This window comes from Balaenoptera physalus (genome assembly GCF_965194825.1).
Source record: "Balaenoptera physalus genome assembly, chromosome: 7".
Classification (NCBI taxonomy): Eukaryota; Metazoa; Chordata; class Mammalia; order Artiodactyla; family Balaenopteridae; genus Balaenoptera; species Balaenoptera physalus.
Genome location: NC_138886.1, coordinates 117,146,934 through 117,166,853, shown reverse-complemented (window position 1 = coordinate 117,166,853; position 19,920 = coordinate 117,146,934).

The window sequence follows — 19,920 nt, the reverse complement described above, 5'->3', positions numbered from 1 at the left end:
AGAATTAAAAAAAAGAATATATATGTGTATAACTGAGCACTTTGCTGTACAGCAGAAATTAGCACAACATTGTAAATCAACTATTCGTCAATAAAAAGAAGAATTAAATGTAATGATGCACATAAGGTAATTTGCTAGTGTTTAGTCTACAGTAGTTCTTTTGGTGAAAGGTTAACTATTGTTATAGCAACCCTCCTGCTACCGTGGCAGTAGAGCAGGAGTTTAAGGAAGTATTATTACAAATAAAGTCCATGTTCGTGAGGGTTCCCTTATGAAACAACCCAAAAAACCCACATTCCCTTTAGTGTGTGATACCCAGGTTTCTAGTTTTCATCGGAAGAGTACGGGTAAGTTCACACATGCTGACTTAACAGAATGGTCCCCCCAACTCCATGCAGGGGCTTTCACTGGGGTCACATTCACTGTCTTTTGTTCTAGTTTGAGAGAGTTCAAGACCTTGATGCGAAGATATCTAATCCGGGAATCTTATTATTGGTGTTTTTCCTTTAAATTCTTATTCATCTCATATTCATTCAATTCTTCCATTTTATAGGTTCTTCTCAAGACCCTTGATGTGCCTGAAGTGGTCAGACTAACACATTTCTGTGAAAGGGTCTCCATTTGTCAGGATGCTCTGATCACACACTTCTTGTCCTCACCTCCCATGACTTGGTCCCCCCTATATCCTCCCCAGTCGAGTTTCCACCAGGAGCCTCTGGATGAGCCCGGGTATTGCAGAGGACACCTTGTTACCTGCCAGCCCCTCCTGCCTCTGTTTCTCCGTAGGGATATAAGAATACCAGCTGTACCTCACAAAGTCCAGAAATGTGATACCGATGACTCCTAACATACGTATTAAAGGTGGGCAGTTTCCAGCGTGAAACAGAAGTACCCAGCACATTCTAAACATTTTAGCCTTTTTCCTCCTCTACCAGAAGGAAATCAAAGTTTAGGGAAGTTACGTAATTTGCGTAATATGTCACAGCTAAATACGAAACTGGTTTTAGGACATAAGTCTAGTCTTACGTCAAATCCTTGTTTGGGTTACATTTCCCTCCTACATTCTCCTATAAAACTTAGCAATCATTACTTTGTGTGATAATGAGCCTTGCACTTTCTGCCTCTTTCCAAACTGAGGGCACGTGAAGGGAGAGGATGTATTTTTGTCCTCTTTTAAGTCCAACGCCAGGAATTGCTTGATGAATAAGGGGAAGAGGAAACTTTCCTCGTTTTCCTGTCACTTGAGACTTTGAGGCAGCTTCAGTATTTTTGATTTTTGCTTTTTCCCTGGCTACAGCTTTTGGCAACTCTCAATTAAAATCTCAGCATCTTCCAAAGAACTTGTGGGCCCCACTCCCCATCCGTGCCATCATCTCTTACATTTTGGTTGGAACCGTCCCTCCTACTGGGGAGCCCCAAGTTTCCATTTGCTTGGTCTGGATTGCGCCAGGAGTAAAAAGGAGCAGAAAATGGAAAGAGAACACACGTAATCTGTGCTAGCAGAGAAATATTGTTATAACTGACATACCGCTGGCGAGTGCAACCTTTCACCTTCTTACATGAGAGATAAAAGCCTTCTTTTCAAAGTCTCGGCAGATTTCACCACCGAGATGTAAGACAAGTGAAGTGTCAGCTTGGTTCAAGTTTGCCCTGATGTTCAATATCTGTGGGAGATGTACGGATTTATTTCAGGGTCAAATGAATTTACCATTTTTAAAATAATTGTGTTCCTGTAGGCTTAAAGTTCAGTAAGTTGGTGTAGCTCATTTTCATTTTCGTATTGTGCTTCTATAGAAGTCCTTGGTTACTACTGAGTGATTGGCTGTTATGTTGAAGGTACCACATGTTCACACTCCTATCTTTCTCACTACCGCTTTGTAGGAAATCCAGGCGCCAAATAGATCTTTATTATTATTGTTATCATCACGATTTACTCAAGAAATGTTTATTGACTGCTGACTATTGGCCCGGTTATGGAGGAGACATACAATCAGTAAATAAATATTAGTATGTCAGGGGGTGATAAATTCTATGAAGAAAAATAAAGTAGAGCAAGGTGAGAGAATGTGAGGTAGTAGAAGGTTGTAGCCATTTTACACGGGATGGTGAGATTTGGCTTCTTTTGGTGAGATCACACTTGAGAAGAGACCTGAAGAAAGTAAGCCAAGTGGTCCTCTGGAGGAAGAGCATGCCAGGCAGAGAGAAGAGTAAGTGCAAAGGCCCTGGGGGAGATCAGATGATGTGTTTAAGGAGTAGCAAAGTGGCTGGACGAGAACGAGCCCGAGTTGATGGAGATGATGTCAGAGAGCCGACGGGGACCTTATGAAGGTCTTTGACTTTTACTTAAATGGTGGAGTAGTGACATGACCTTCTCGAAAGGAGAATGAAGAGAAAGGTGTTGGGATCAGGAAGTCCAGGCCATAGGCTACTGAAAATAATCCAGATGGGAGACAGTGGGGGCTGAGGTCACAGTGGCAGCAGCAGAGGTGGTAAGAAGCAGTCAGATTCTGGATGGATTTGGAAGATAGAGCCAACCGAGTTGATTGATGTATTGGGGAGGGGAGTCCAGGTTAATCCCCTGGCCTCGGGCCTGAGTAACTGGAAGAGGAGGGTTGCTATGGACTGAGACGGGGGGCACTGTATGAGGAGGAGGCTTTGTGGTGAGAAGGGGGACAGCACCATAAAAAATGCAATGCATTTTTCATTGTAAAATTTAAACAAATCTAGCCGGCTTTAATTTTGGCATCCGTCTTACATGAATCCGCTGAGAATTTCTTTGGAGAGACAGATCCTTCTCTTTAAGGCAATGAATAAGATTTTTATTCATCATAACTTAAAGGGACAATAAACCGAAGTTGGTCATGATAAAACACAAAATCTCTACCGTCAGTCTGTGTATACAACTGTCTCATGGATTTCACCTCCTTGAGTAACAGGGGTGATTTTGTGGTGTGTGAAGCCAGAGAGCATATGGTTAATGTAAATAGTGAACTAGCTATCTGGGATTTTAAAAGTCTGGGCTTAGATTAAATTAATGGGAAATATTTATGGAGAACCCAAGTAGTAACGAATGGGTGATGTCGACTGGGAACTAAAAAGTGTGGCCCCGATGTCCATGGAGATTGCTGGGTCCTGGCTGCTGTGGGGACTCATGAATATTTGGGTGGTTTTCCTGTGTGTATAAAGAGGAGGCCACGCATGGATGGTCAAGAAACCCCTTCTTCAAGTGCACAGAGATAATTACTGAGCGTGAATGGTCACATTTTCCTCTCTGCATGTGCAACTGACAATTGTGTGTGTTGGTTTACTTTTCATATATTGGTTTGAAATCTACTTTCTTAACAATTAAACTATCCCTCTTATTCAATCAAAACAATACAGAAACTCGAATCTATCATGATGTTTACCCAGAATAATAGGCGATAAAACCCCACGATTAATAATCCTCTCAGGAATAGCCATGGTAGCTCCCCAGACACACTTGCCAAGGGTCCCTGCGCTTTCCTAACAAGTGCCTTTTCATCAACCAAACACCACAAAAGCCTAAGTTAGGAAGTGGAGTCCTAGGAATAACAGACATCTATAAAGAGGTGAGACTCTGACCGGCAGCCTCAACAGAGCAATCTTGTTTCTAAACATAGAAGCAATTTTCGGGCCTCTTTCAGGGCAAGGAGACAATTATTGCCAAAACAAATAGGGCAGTGTGTCTATACCTCAGGCGCTGAGTGGACGCCGTCTGGGCAGGGCCTCCAGCTGGGGAGGCTGTACATCAGCTCAGCTGGACCACACTGGGCTGAGGACCACTCTTGATTGTCTTTGAACAGTTTAAGCACGTCTCCTTAATTGATGGATTAGCTGAATACAGAATACGAGACACAAGAGGATTGCTGATGCATTTTGCACCCATTTGCTTAACAACAAAAATGTACTGTCTTCATGAGGGATGGGAGGCTTTCATCAAGAATGTTAATAACTTTTGAAACTTTAGGATAATTTTCAAGTTGTCTCAGAATTCTGTGTATGCCCCGAAACTATCCCTTCCAATTCATCTTGAGTGTCAGGGCAGGAATGTTATGGATTAAAGTTCTTCTCTTCAGTTACGTTAGGATTCTATGCAGGTTTCCATAAATAGCTTTATTGAGCTTCCAAATTTTTGCTCAGTAATGATTACTTCTGGTCACTCTTTTAGACCCCGTGCCACCCACTTACATCAATGGGTTTGCTTGGATTCCACCCCCCACCCTACCTCTGATTTAACTCCGGGACCATGGTCTTCATCCCCACCCACCCCTGTGGTTGGGGCTGGATATCCAGATTGTGTGAATTTGTATAGAACTGTAAATAACGCCATAACGAACATCTTCATATGTACACATTTGAATATATTTTGTATTATTTACTTAGTTTAGATCCTCAGAAGTGGAATTATTATGGGAGTTTGTACCAATTTATACCATCAACAAAATGTACGTGTACTTGTTTCTGTATACTTTTACTTTTATTTTCTAACTTAACATTAAGACTTTCAGCACCTGCAGATACGTCATTCTTCTTTAAGATTGTTATGAGTTCTTCATCTTATTGTAAATTCTCTTCTTCATTATTCAGCTATAAATGCCTTGTGAGGTGTAGTGTGATTCTTCCTACATGTTGTATCTGCTATTTCAGATCAAAAACTCAGGTATATAAAAAATTAACTTTATTTTTTCTACAAGAGAACCGCACACTCCAACTATTTAACCTCATGGCAGAAAGTAAATCTTGACCAACTCAAAGTAAATTCAATACATTCTGTGTTTTTTTTTCCCCCCCAGGAAGTTCAGTTCAGTCTTGAGTTCATCCTACCTTGCCCTCTAGGGCTGCTCTGCAGAGCAGTATTAAGTCTTCCTGGCCTCAGTGCATCATGTCACCACTGCTTTCACCCCACGATAAGCATGGATTTGGTGGTTCTTACAACTTGTGTCCAACCCCACTATCTTGGCTTCTTCTGGAAAGTTAAGCACAGGTCTCCCCTATGCTCAGATCTCTCAGACCCTTCTCATGATCTTACTATTTTATTTCCAACTGAACTTCTCCTCAACCTCATCCAGGGAAATTCTCTCTCCTAAGGCATGGGGACAAATAGAGCTTAGTCAATAATCTTCTAAATCCCCAGAGTTTCCATAAAGTCTAGAAACTTAGGCAACTTCTGCATAATATCATTAAGGACATTTCCAATCTGCAAAAATATAATATAATATTATCTACATTTCCAGACATGTAGGCGCCGTGTATTACATATGATAAGAACTCAGCTTTTGAAGCTCTAAAGTAAAGAATCAGCTTGTTTTGTTCTTTACATCCTACTGGGTTCTCTTCCTTAAGCTACCAAGGGGAAATACTCTGGCCTTCTGGATTGGAGTCGGGGGTGGGTGGGGTGTTGGGAGAACACACAAATTAATACTTTCCACTGTTATTCAATTAACCACATTCATTCTTTACCCATGTTCATGAGAAATGGCCAGCAGAACAATTTCAAGATATGCCTTTGCAATTGAACACATAGGATAGAACAAGCTAATAAGTCTAGGGTGTTGATAAGAAATCTGTGGGTAGTTCCCTCCAGTTCTTTCTCTAATTCCACAGTCAGCCTATTTGAGGTATGATGCGGGTGCTTTTGTTTCTTTGGTGGCTAGGACAGTGCGCCTGCCGCCTAATATATTCTCAATAAATGTCTGATAAAGAAATAAATGATAGGGATGCCACAGTGGGCACTATTAGGCAAGCGGGGTCCCCCAGGCAGAGGCAAATCTAACGTCTGTTTGCAGACAAGATCTAGGGAAGCATAGTTGTTATGCAGCCCAGATTTATATGCTAAAGAGCCAAGATCATGGCTATGGAAACTATGGCAATGGTCACCCAGAATAGGGAGATGACAATAAAAATTAGAGACTGACCAGAAGGCAGAACACAACCAAACCTGGCTGAACACCAGGGCTGTGAGTAGTAAGTACAAGTATCCTTTTTCTGTGTTGGTGGTCTTCAGGACAGCTAAAAGGAGAATGGCAGACCTGACCTATTCTCTCCCGTTTTCTGGAACACTGTGTGCTCTTTTGGGGCCCACTCCATGGTTATGCTCACAAATTTATCACATCCTTTCTGCTATGTCCCTGTAGCTCCTCTGACAATGAAGAATAAGGATGCTCCAATTAAGTGACTCTCCTATAATTTCTCATAAATGAAGTAAAATCTGGAGCAAATGAAAGGAAATTCAGCTACAAAATGGAAAGTACGTCATCTTTGAATTCTTCGAACCATGTATTCTTTCTAGTCAAGTGGCTGTACATTCAACCCTTTTTTCCTTCTCCTTTCATAAGTGGGTAAAATTCATTTTCATTCCACATGTGATTTGTCACCTAAACAGCTCCTGGGAAGGTGATTTCTGAAGTTAGAAAAGTTTGTTTACTTTTATGCTGGTATTGGTTCAGTATTTCCTTCCCAGTTTTGTTTATGTTGTTTGTTAGAAATTTACTTAGCAAACTCCGCTTTTGTGGAAGTTTCACAGACTTTGGCTCAGCCTGTGAATATGCATTTACTGACTTGAAAAGATTCCAATCTTTTTACTAAGGCTCACAAAATGTATTTAAGTTTATATTTTAGGTCCCTATTTTCGCTTTCTTGTCAACGCTTCTCTACTTAAATAGGAAGGTGCTTTGACTCTAGCAAAACCAATATGGACTAATCTGATATGTACTATTTCTGACTTATAAAATACTCAGAAATTTATTTCATGTTTTTCTTAACATTGCATTTGTATTAAACCTCTTTTGTTTGTTTGTTTGTTTTGTACAAACAAAAAGATTCTATATTGAAATATATATAAAATGTTACTCAGAAGGCATAATATTTTAGAAGATTTAGTTAGTTTACTATAAATCAGAAAGTATACAGATTTAACCTATTCCATTGTCTACCTCCCTTATCAAGAAATATGCTAAACATAATGTTACAGTTTTTCTATGTCAGCAAGAAGGTAGTCAATTTTGAGGAGAATATAGTCTTTAATTTTGTCAAGGGAATGATTAAAAGAAGCAAAAAGAAAGATATGTTGGTATTCTTGTGAATTGCCAGGAGCATCTTTATCCTGAGTTCAGAAATGATCTTTTTATAATTTAAAGTTAGCTTTTCAAGTTAATTTTCAAGTGAGTATATTTAAATTAAAAACTAAAAAAAAAAATCCCAGAACAAACAAAAACATGAGCTTAATCTCATCTCCTGTACTCATTGATGTAGACTGTGGTTGAAAAAAAAATTTTACAAGAAAACTGCTTAATTTTATCAATATAGGCACTGCTCTCATGCTATCATTACTGAAGAAAACATTCTGATGTAATAGCTGTTGTGATTCAAATGAAATTACATACCTCTGCGTAATTCCACATGGCCACAAATTTGTGTGCTTCAGCTAGTATGGACTGATAAAATTCTTTCTGGAAGTGTGTTTCTGTCTAGTGTCCTTTTTCATGATTTCCATCTCTAGGTATTATAGGGAAATATTTGGGATTTGAGAGTGAGAGAGATTTGGGGGGAGAGAGTTGCAACTTAGCTTCTGATTTCTTGATTACTCTGCTTGATAATCTCCTGATTTCCTTACTCTCTTTCTCTGTTTTCTGGTTTAGGAAACTCAACTCTGTTTTTGGCACTGGCCTTTTATCTTCCTTGGTTAATTTAATTTTAACAATATCTGTAACTCTTTTTCTATCAATAAGTGGACCTTGTCATCTCTGAGTCTCTTGTCTGCTTCTGACCTTTGATACTTGATGTAGTTGTAGTATTTTCTATGAGCTATTTATTCAACTATTTGATTTTTGCTGTTTTCATCATTTTTGTGTGAATTTCATTCTGATTAATGAATGTTAACCTAATCTTACATTTTCCATATGTCCCTGGCCACTTGCTTACTTCACTTAAAAAATATATTTCATTTATTTTGCGTCTAGTAATAAATACATAATAAATAAATAAATACATGTAGCATAATAAGCATACAAATGATGAATATACTTTTGACTCAGTTTATCTATTTATTAGGAAAAGAACATAAAAATATTAGAAACAGCATTGGGGAGGATAGGGAAGGGTCTTGAGTTGGGGGTAAAGTAGGAAGCAGGATTGTTTTTAATATGTTATTGTACACACAGAGATTTTCTTTGCTATTCCTTTCTCATCTTTATTCACATTGGTTTTATTTGTATCAAAAGAGATAGGCACAACATTGTAAATCAACTATACTTCAATAAAAAAATAAGATTAAAAAAAAAGAACCATCAACAATGTGTAAAAGAAAAAGAATAACTGGGATAGGTAATAATTGAGTGCTTGAAGATGGTAAAGGAACACATTCCTGAGGTCTCTGTGTCCCTCAGAGGTAGAGCGCTGATTGCTAGGATTCCCTGTGACCGACCCCTAAGCAGGCATGGCCTGTGGTCAGAGGAAAGGACAGAACAAAGGGTCAAGACACAGGAGGTGTTCTGGAGAGAAGGGAGGAACTTGAGATTGAGATCAGTCACCGACGGCCAATGATCTGATCAACCGTGACTACGTCCATAAAATCTCCTAAACGATAGAGTTCGGCGAGCTTCCAAGTTAGTGAACAGACTCACATACCTCACTGACCCCAGGGTCCTAAGACAGAGGCTCCTGTGCTCAGGACCCTTCTGGACCAGACCGCATGCACCTCTTCATCTGGCTGTGAATGTGTACCCTTCATAATAAACGGTAAGAGCAAGTATAACACCTTCTTGAGTTCTACTGTGCTCTGAGCAGGGAGGGTCCTGGGAACACTTGATTAGCAATCGGCCCAACATAAGTGTGGGTAGACTGAAGACCCCATTTGCAGCTGGCATCAGAAGTGGTGGCGGTCTTGTGGGACAGAGACCTCGATCTGCGGAAAAACTCTGAATAGTTTGTGTAAGAATTGAATTGAGTTGTTGGGGGACCCCCTCTCCCCGCCAGAAAAAAAAAAGACACAGGAGGTGTGGGTGCCTCTATGGAGCTGGCTGTGCTCAAGACTATCAGAGAAGAGCTCTTCATTTGTTCTCTCATGGAGTCCCTTGTGGGCATCAGATTAGAAGGCAAAGGAATTTTTTTAAAATCCCCGAGGCAGGGAAGAAAACTTCACTGAGAGATAAAACATCTTTAATGAAAAACAAATCAACTTAAGTTTTTGGGAAACTCTAATATTTTAAGGTGAGTTTCAGACATCACTTTTGAGCCCCATTAATTGATTCCACAACCAAACACTTTATTGAGCAAGTGTTATGTATCAGGCACTGGGGTAGGAGTTTGCAAGGGTTTGAACTGCTGTACTAAGCCAGACAGTGGGGTGTTGGTAAGAGTGTCTAATACACCAAGGGTGACAGGGAGTAATCATTAAATGAATAGATCGGAACATATTTATCAGTAAATCTGACTCAGAGATGTCTCTCACCATCTCTCTCCTCCTTTCTTCTTGAAACGTTTACTGGCATTTTTAGTACCTTCAGGGTCCGCAGAACTTTCCCTTTGGCATTTGCTGGGTAGGGGTCATCACGCACGTGATTGGGATATTTGTAAGGTCTCCGTATGGAAGTGTTCCCTCCGGTGGGTGCAGCCCTCTACATCTTTGGTTTGAGCGCTTTTGCTTTTATATTTTTATACTCAAATCATTTTCTAAAGTATGTAGGCTAATTTAATTTTTGTTTTTAATTGACTCTGTAAATATTTATCAGGTGCCTCCTGTGAGCCAGACTCTATGCAAGATTCTCGGGAACCAACAGTGAAGATGACCATGGTGTCATCCCTCACTGGATGCTGGGGATCTCAAGGTCAAGTCAAGAGGGGCAGGTGAATCACATGAAGGAGGGGAACCTTGAAAGCAGGAGAGCTCTTTGTCTATTTCCCTTCCTGCTACTTGCACAGAAGGTACATAGAAGGTGCATGACAGGCCGCTCATTAATTGCTGTACAGTACATGCTTGTTGAATAAAGGGAAAAAACCCAATAGGGTTATATAAGAACACATTTAAAGAATGAAGAGGAAGAGGAAAAAGAAGAGGATGAGGAGGAGAAAGAACACAACTTGACCCAGGAGTTGTTTTTTTCCACTGGAAGGTTTACAAAAGGCTTCCCTGAATGAGTGACACTCGAGCTGAGATCTGACATATGGACAGGAGATGGTGGCAGTGGAGAAGAATAATGTTCCAAACAGAGAGGGTAGCTCGTTTAAATGTCCTGCGGCTTCAAGGGGTTGGGCTGTGAGGGTGTTTGATGAGGCTCTAGAGATGGACGGGGCCAGGCCATATCAGACCTTGATGGCTGCACGTAAGGACTTTACCTGTCCCCTATAAGCCATGAGAATAAGACCAAGCCTCCATTTCCTTTAGAAATTCAACACTCTGGTTGCCAGTTATCGGGGTATAATATATTGTTTATTTCCTAACATTCACATTTACTAAAGAATGTGAATACTGGTACATATTGTGGACACTTCCGCTTGTAGAAGATTTTCTCAGCTGTCCAATATTTGAAAACAGATATCGTAATAGAAGGAACACATGAAAGACTGTGGAATCTAAATGCTTTTACTATTAACATAAAAATATTTATTAGCATCTGATAGAAAAGCATAAGAAGTCTGCATTCCTCTGCTATGGACAGAATGTTTTTGCCCTCCCAAAGTTCATATGTTGAAACCCTAATGCCCCATGTGAGGGTGTTTGGAGATGGGGCTTTGGGCGGCTAACAGATCATGTGGGTGGAGCCCTCATGCTGGGATTAGTGCCCTTATAAGAAGAGCTAAGAGAGAGGTTGTTTCCTTTCTCTCTGCTCTCTCCCACATGAGGATACAATGAGAAGACAGCAGTTTGCAAACCAGAAGACTGCTATCACCAGGAACCAAATCAGTCACCACTTTGATCTTGGCCTTCCCAGCCTCCACAATTGTGTGGGTTTTTTTTTTTTTTTTTAATTTTTATTGGGGTATAGTTGATTTAAAATGTTGTATTAGTTTCAGGTGTACAGCAAAGTGAATCTGTTATACATATACATATATCCACTCTTTTTTACATTCTTTTCCCATATCGGCCATCACAGAGTATTGAGTAGAGCTCCCTGTGCTATACAGTAGGTCCTTATTAGTTATCTATTTTATATATAGTAGTGTGTATATGTCAATCCCAATCTTCCAGTTTATCCCTCCCCCCCACCCCCCAGTAACCATAAGTGTATTTTCTACATAAGTGTATTTTCTACATCTGTAACTCTATTTCTGTTTTGTTTTGTAGCTAAGTTCATTTGTAGCCTTTTTTAAGATTCCATATATAAGCAATATCATATGATATTTGTCTTTCTGTGTCTGACTTACTTCACTCAGTATAACAATCTCTAGGTCCATCCATGTTGCTGCAAATGGCATTATTTCATTCTTTTTTATGGCTGAGTAATATTCCATTGTATATATGTATCACATCTTCTTCATCCATTCCTCTGTTGATGGACATTTAGGTTGCTTCCATGTCCCGGCTATTGTAAATAGAGCTGCAATGAACGTTGGGGTGCATGTATCTTTTTGATATATGGTTTTCTCTGGATATATGCTCAGGAGTGGGATTGCTTGTTCATATGGTAGTTCTATTTTAGTTTTTTAAGGACCCTCCATACTGTTCTCCATAGTGGCTGTACCAGTTTACATTCCCACCAACAGTGTAGCAGGGTTCCCTTTTCTCCACATCCCCTCCAGCATTTATTGTTTGTAGACTTTTTGATGATGGCTATTCTAACTCATGTGAGGTGATACCTCATTGTAGTTTTGATTTGCATTTCTCTAATAATTAGTGATATTGAGCATCTTTTCACGTGCTTTTTAACCATCTGTATGTCTTCTTTGGAGAAATGTCTATTTAGATTTTCCATCCATTTTTTGATTGGGTTGTTTGGGGTTTTTTTTGATATTGAGCTGCATGAGCTGTTTGTATATTTTGGAGATTAATCCCTGTCCATTGCTTCGGTTGCACGCAGAATTGTTGAAAAATAAATTTCTGTTGTTTAAGTCACTCAGTCTCTGGTAATTTGTTATAAAAGCCAGAACAGACTAAGACACCTCTTTCCACATATTTTAAAAATTACCATATATATTACATATAGAGGGACTCATTTACAATGATAGGTATATATTTTTGGAATGCTGCAAATACTGGAATGCATTTTTCAGACACCGTTTTTTGCTTCAACCATCCTTCCAACCTCCCCCATGAAAACATGATCAGCCTTGTAGGTGACTGCTGCTCTCAGCTCCCCAGTCTGCTGTCACCTGGGCTGTTATGTATGCTGTGCCCTTGCTGTCCTTGCCACGTTTCCTGGCCAACTCCTGGGCGTCCCCCCAGGCAGTCCCCCTACCGAACCAGAAGTTCCCCTCTTTGGCAACTGTCCCACACTCTGGAATGGCCCCATATCCCAATCCTAAAGCAGCTCGAGTCGGGCTTCCCTCTTTCCCTTCCCTGCCCTTCTGACTAATCTGTAGGTCCCTGGAGAACAGAGAAGCTCAGAACTCTGTTCTGTCACTTAACTCTGTGATTTGGGGCATGTTTTAAAACCTCTTCTAGCCTCTGTTTCCTTATCTGTAAAATGATAACAACAACAAAATGCTTCGATAGGACATCCATATGCCGGCCATTGTGTCTGTTTCTAACAACATCCTTCCCAGGCAGATGCTGATGTCATTTCCATTTTCAGGATGGGAAAACTTGCATCCTGAGAGGAGAATTAATCTGGCCAAGGCTGCATAGCTAATAACTGGTAGTGGTAAGCGAGGCAGCTGGCAGTAGAGTCTGGCTGCTAGCAGCTCTACGTTACACTCATTAGGCTTCCTTACTGATTCTTGTGAGCATTAAATGAGATGATTTTTTTGTGAAAAGTTAAACACCGTGCCAGGCACATAATCAACTCTCAGTAACTATTATTTGTACTATTTGCATCTGGAATTTTCAATTATATTTGATTTCTCCTATGTTCAGATGGAAAAAAAATAGCATTTTCTAAAATTTGTAAGAAGCTTTTGGTCTGATCTGTGCTTTTTGTTCTTGTTTCAGTCTTTTAACCTTAATGCTATGTCCAGAATTACTGTGTTTTGTCTTGTTTTTCTGCACAGCCTGGCACTACTTTTATGACTGAAGACCACATTCTGTGTAAAGCTAAGTTTCCTTTTGAATGGATTACAACAAGTGGAACTGACTTTTCCAATTACCTATTCAATTGACCTGGTACAAAGAAGGTTAAAGTTCCCACCTAATATATGATCATTAAAGCGTTTCATGGACCTTTTCAGACAAAGCAGTCTGGGAAACTCTGAGACAACATCATTTTTGGTGCCAGACTGATAAGGCATTTAGCATTTGTCAGTTACAGGAGAGAGAGATGTTGATATATTAATTAGATGTAATACCTCTCTTTGGGCAAAATGTAAAGAATTTCCTTTTTTTTTTTTTTTCTTAAAGAAACATGTCAGATAATAAAAGGTAAATATAGAGTGGCCCAGATAATGTAAAGAACCCTTTAAATTATACCAGAGCTTTAAAATCTACACACACAAGTATTTGGGATTCATGCACTGAAAAATATTTTTCATCATCACATTGTTAATTTCGTGGTTGATAATTTCCGAAGGATGATTTCCAATGCTTGGTACCAGCAAAAGTAAATTAAGAAAAGAAGTTTTGGGTAAAAGAAAAAAAAAATCGCTTAGGTAGAAAAAATGAATTTCTCAGGCACCACACGCCTCTTCAACTTTGTAAACATTTTTTTTTTTTTGCCAATTTCCGAAATGTCGCAAAAACAAACAGTGAGTAAATCCAATAATTGTCCTCCAAGATTTTAGTCTTAGTTGAAATCAATCATGTAGGCCATTTATCTCCTCCTTTTCTTTCCCTCCCCCACCGTCAGACCGGTGTGGGCTGGTGACTTGAATGGCATTCACCCACATGTGTTTCAGTTTGGGGCTCCTTAACCATAATTGATGAAGGATTATTTTTCTTTTTCTTTAAGAACAGATACACAGCATGCTTTAGGAACTGGGGACCACAACAATTTATGTGAAAAGGACTCTAAATTCCACCTTTTAAATATTTTACACATTTTTAGAACATTGAGTTCTATGTGTCAGTATTCAGGGAGAAAAAAAAATGTCAGCGTTGCATATTTCAGATAAGCGTTTGACTATAATATTCTAGTATGTCAATTCATTTTTGTCAGATTTAGAGAGCTAGCACTTATTGTAAAAATAACATACATGTTATATTTATTATACTATACTATATTATATTATAATAATATTTATACTAAAACCCTTAGGAAGTTTTTCTATTCCTTACGCTTTGGTGTAAACCAAACTGGATTTGGTTTCTTAATTTATCTCCTTTTATGGAAATAAAAAGTAAATTTGTTTTTGTTTGTGTGTCTGGTTTTTGCTACAGAGTATCTGATTTCAGTATATATTGATGGTGGAAGTTTAGGTTTAATTCCAGCAATTCAAAGTAGCCATTGTAATCAATCTCTTTCTCTCTGTCTCTGTCTCTGTCTCTGCCTCTCTGTCTACCAGAGAAAAAACTGAGGTATAGAGCATTTAGGAAAGCATCGAAGAGCACATGTCTAGAACTGGCAGAATCAGGGTAAAACCCAAATTTCCTTCCTTTGATAAGCGCTGTATTTTAACCATATTCTAAAAAACTTGAACTCAGGAAGAAAATACAGATCATGGCATTTTCTTTGTATTCTATAGTCTTCATTTAAAACACATCGTTTTCGGTGCTTTTGTTAGTTACAGGAGGTAGATTCATGTCCGTACATTAATTAGATGTAATATTTAATTATATCACAGGACATATCCTTATTTCCCTTCATTTCAGAGGGCAAAATCTCTCCTTCTAACCTTAGATACAGGGCTTGGAAATGAGGGGCAAATTACCTTGGAATATTGTCTTCAACTTTGATTAAAGTTTGCAGATCTCAGGGTATCACCTGTCATACTGCCATGAAATATTTTATGAAAACAGTCTCATAATACATATGTGTTAATGTTAGCTTCGCCAGCATGATAGGGTGCAAACACTTGCAGGAAGTGCCTGTGTGCTAAACTAGCTGTGAGTCATGAATCCTCCTAACTCTTGATCTCATCTGGACTTGTCTTATCAACCAGTGGGGAGCAGAGATTGTGAGCGCTCCCTTCCCCCCCCCCCCCCCCCATGCACGTTTAGATACACAGGGTCAGCTCTCTTGGCGCTGCTGATGCCTGAGATAAATGTCGAGGGTTAAAGCTTGTGACTAAATATCTGGGGGGAAAAACACCGTAATGCGTTACACCCAACATGTATTTCCAGTGACATCAAGATGCTCGGTTTGGGTTATCAACCTTGTTGCTAGTGTAGCTTGGATTTGCGCAAGAGACTTAGTCACATTATGTTCTTATTCTAACAAGAATATTTTAAGTCTAATATCCTAATTCTCAGAACACTTGAAAGAAATTCTGAAGCAGATCAAACGACTCAGGACATTATCTTTAATGCCACAATGCACCGCCTTTCCAACGGTTTCAGTATTAGGAGTTGGCACCCAGCCTCAGACTTTGGAGATTGATGTTAAATCATCAGCTCTTTGTAAACTATGCTGAAAAAGATCTCTAGCTTTACTGTACACGTTTACAATGTTTTTCTTTTTGCCAATTGGAGGAGACACCGGAGCTTAGTATCCACTCATGCACAGGTTTTATAGGATGTCAGACAAAATGATTTTTTATTGAGGAAGGGTCAAACAAGTTGTGTTTTTTGTTGTGTCACACTATACAATTTGAGGGCCGTGTTATAAAAATTGGGGGCTCCAGCAAGAAGGCAAAGTCTCAGAATGGTGATTTAAGACTACATTATCCTGTTTCTAATTCCTCCTCTTTCTTCCTGCGGAAATGTAATTGCAGAAGCTTGGAAGAAGGGGTTGAAGCGTGGGTTTCTATATCTGCCTTGAAGAGAGTCGTAAAGTCTGTTTTATGAGTCTCTCTCCAGCCTCGCTCTACTTTTCCAAATTAAAGGAGACAATATGACAATCTCACCAAGCTCTGATCTTACATCTTAATTTGCAAACTCAGCAGCAATATCAGTATCTGGTCTAAGGGGCTCAGAGAAAACCATGCTGAAATTAATGGCTTATCTATAGAAATTCAGTAAAACGTCCTCTGTATTAAAGTAGAAGCCAGTATTTTTTTTTAAAAAAAGAACCTCCCCATCATAAAATTGATGTATTCTGATGTATTCTGATGTAAAATTGATGTATTCTGTCAGTCTCTTAGTTTTGACAAAGGTACCTTGTGAATGTAAGATGTCAACAATAGAAAGAATTGGGTGACAGGAATTCTCTGCATTATCCTTACAACTTTTCTGTGAATCCAAAATGATTCTACAGTAAATTGATGTGCTCATTTCGAAGCCATCATACTTGTCCTAATATATTTGTGACATCATAGCCTAAAGAGTGGGAAGCTAATTTGAAGTGCACTATTTCTGCTTCAGATTTAACAGAGAGTTTTCATAGTGTGGGGTTTTGCCCATTTCTGTGATTTTAAGAACTGAGGGCATTTTGTTTCTTAGCGTATGTCATATAAAAGGACTGTGTGAACCTGTCTGAAAAATATTCACCAACCGTTTGTTTAGAATCAGGTCAAACAGACCCATAACATCTTACACGAAGTCCCTTTACCTGTACAGCCTTTGTCAGAAAACTGTAAATAAACCTTGACTGACAGTGTCCCTTGATTGCGGCCTCAAAGACCACCCACTTCTGGGGGCGAGAGGCTAATTCTGACTCCCCATCAGGCCCATTGTAGACCTTAGGAAAACAAGTATTTCACTTCAATCTTCTCAAACTTGGACAGACCTCGTTAGGAGCTGTGGTTCTAGCATTTGGAGCAGAGACAAGATCAAGCCTTAGTAACTATTTAAACAGAAGAAAGATTAGAGTTTACAGTTTATCTTATTGAGGAAACCTTCAGTGAGGGAAAAAAATGTGTGTGAGCTTTAACTACAACGATTCTATGTGTAATGAGATGCCATTGATCATCTGGAGAGAAAAGTAATATGCTTTGACATATAAATCTGTACACAGTGCTTCTGTAATCTAAATCTATTCCCTTGCTGCAGAGAAACATTGCTAATGAAAGCCAAAAAATACATTAACCTGCAAAAAGAAAAATTTATTGACATGACTTTGCAAATCACAGTTAATTGAGTCACAAACAAAACATCAAATAAAGGAAATAATGTGGTAATTGGGGACCTTGTTCTGCATAATACACTTGTTGGCATACATTATGGGTTTGCTATCTTCTAAGAGTATTAAATCATTGTACAAAAACATTGCCAAGAAAACTCTTCATTTCCTTTTGGTGACTTCTTACTGCCCTCAGTGGAAGTTTAATAGAAAAGGAAGGACATGATGTAGCTTTAATGACAGGAAACCCATGGCCTTCCAAATGAATAAATTCCATCACTGGCTGACACAAAGTGTGCTAATTATTTCCTTTGATAAATTAAAAGCTGTAAAAGTCCAAAGTATATAAACATGTGGTTTACAGTTATAATCAACCTGTCTGCATTATTGAAAGTTCATATTATCCTCATTATTTAATAAGCATTACATTTATTTTTTTATTCCAGAAAAATTGTATTGAAAACGTGTTAAACTTTTATTGACTGGAGAGATCACTAAAGAAACTAACTAACCTTCATATTTATGACTCGCCAGATGCTAAAATCAAATATTGATCTATTCCTCTAATACCAAACTCTGAGAGTGAAGATGGTTTATGTTTGTGAAAAGATGAAACAAACAAAATCAAGTAAGAACCAATCAGGTCCAAAATGTGGAGAGGAATTAGACTATTATACTTGATTTTATTATTTTATTTTAAGCATCAGCTAAATTGTTTGGGAGTGAAATAGAGCAATTCTTTTATTGAGCAACATTTATTATGCACCTCTGTATGCTCTGTATAAATTAATTTATTCATTCCGCAAGTATTTATTTAACACATCCCATGTGTTCTGTGGATACCATAGTAGCCAATACAGGTTCTCATTCTCCACGTCAGGGAGCTTGCAGTCTAGTAGCGGAGCTAGTAATGCGGTGATTATACAGTTGTAAACCTGGAAATGTGATAAGGAGGTTTGCAGTTTCCTGAAAGCCTCCTGACCATGGGGAAAGCTGTCCTTGGCACAGAGGTTAGATCTTCCCAGCGAACGGGGGATCCCACTGGAATGCAAACAGTGAGCTGAAGGGGACGCGGAGAACTCCAGGCAGAGACGTGGCATATGTGAAGGTTTGTAGTAGGACAGAGAGAAGGCTCAGTGACATCAGGTCAGGACGTGAGGGGGGTCAGAGGCCAGCTCACCCGCACCTCCCCAGCGCCCTTGTGCTCCCTTTCCTCAAGGTGAGTGCAGACAGCACCAGGGCACGTGGATTGTTGGGTCGAATGGGGTCTGTATCTCAGCCCCATCACCACGTTGTTGAATGCCCGATGCAGGCATGGCCTGCCCAACACGTGTGGCAGCCCTGGGGAAGTGAGGTAAGATAATGCAATGGTGGAAAGACAGGTGGAGGTCAGGTGATGAAAGATGCTATACACTGAATCTGTTTCCCCCCCCACCAAATTCATAGGTTGAAACCTAATCCCCAATGTGATGGTGTCAGGAGGTGGGGCCTTTGGGAGGTGATTAGATCCTGGGGGTAGCGCCCCCATAAATGGGATTAGTGCTCCTGTAAAAGAGGCCCCAGAGAGCTCTTTTGCTCTTTCTATCACGTAAGGACACAGCAAGAGGAGACGTTGTGAACAAGGAAGTAGATTCTCACCAGACACGTAATCAGCCAGCGCCTTGATCTTGGACTTTCCAACCTCCACAATTGTGAGAAATAAATTTCTGTTGTTTATAAATGACCCAGTCTATGGTGTTCTGTTATAGCAGCCTGAAAGGACTAAAGCATAAGACCTTGCCCTTTGTAGCAATTAAAAAGAGTGGCTTCTCCTATGCTTATTCATATTAAATAAACCAATTTTTCAACTTCAATTTTGCACAATTTCCAACATTTCTCAAGTTCTAACTCTAAGCAGCTCTTCAACTAAGGTGAACAAAACACCTTGTTATACTCATCCTGGTTTTTGCTTCGTCTTGTCTTCACATTCAGGAATGATATCTGTTGCGTTCTCAACCACTTATTCTAGCCCTCTTTAGACTGGCTAAAATAAAAGACACTTCATGTAATCTGGCAGACATATGTGAGCTTCTATTAAGACTTCACGATCCCTTACAGAAAGGTAGTGTGGTTCTGCTAGAATTTAAAGGATATTATAATAATGCCTTACAAAAGAGCTATGAAGTAAATAGATGATTTCATTCATTCATTCATTCACCTTTTTTTAATTCTTAAAAGTTCATCCTAGATTCACTTTTACCAGGAGCTGTGAGAGAGGCTAGGAGACCAAAAGAATGAGTCTTGGCAGCTGTTTTCAAGGTACTCACTCAGCCTGGGGAGGTGGTCACCGAAAACAAGTAACTAAGAGATTACAGAATAGTAGATCAGTAGAACTCTGACAGTTCCTAACTCAGCCGGTGAGGGAAGGCATTCTGGGCAGAGGCTGCAAGGAGCTAGCCTAGCAAAGAAAGGGGGAAGAGCCCTCCAGACCGAGAGGGCAACAGGAACAAAATCAGGGGATGAGCAAAGCGTGTTTTAAGGAAGAGACAAGCAAGAACTGAGATGGGGTGGTAGGAAGGGCCAAATCAAGGGGAAGCTTGAGTGGTAAGGAGCTTGGACTTAATTTTTGAGAGATGGGGAACAATTGGAGAATCTTGCTGCTTCTCATGGGATCCAG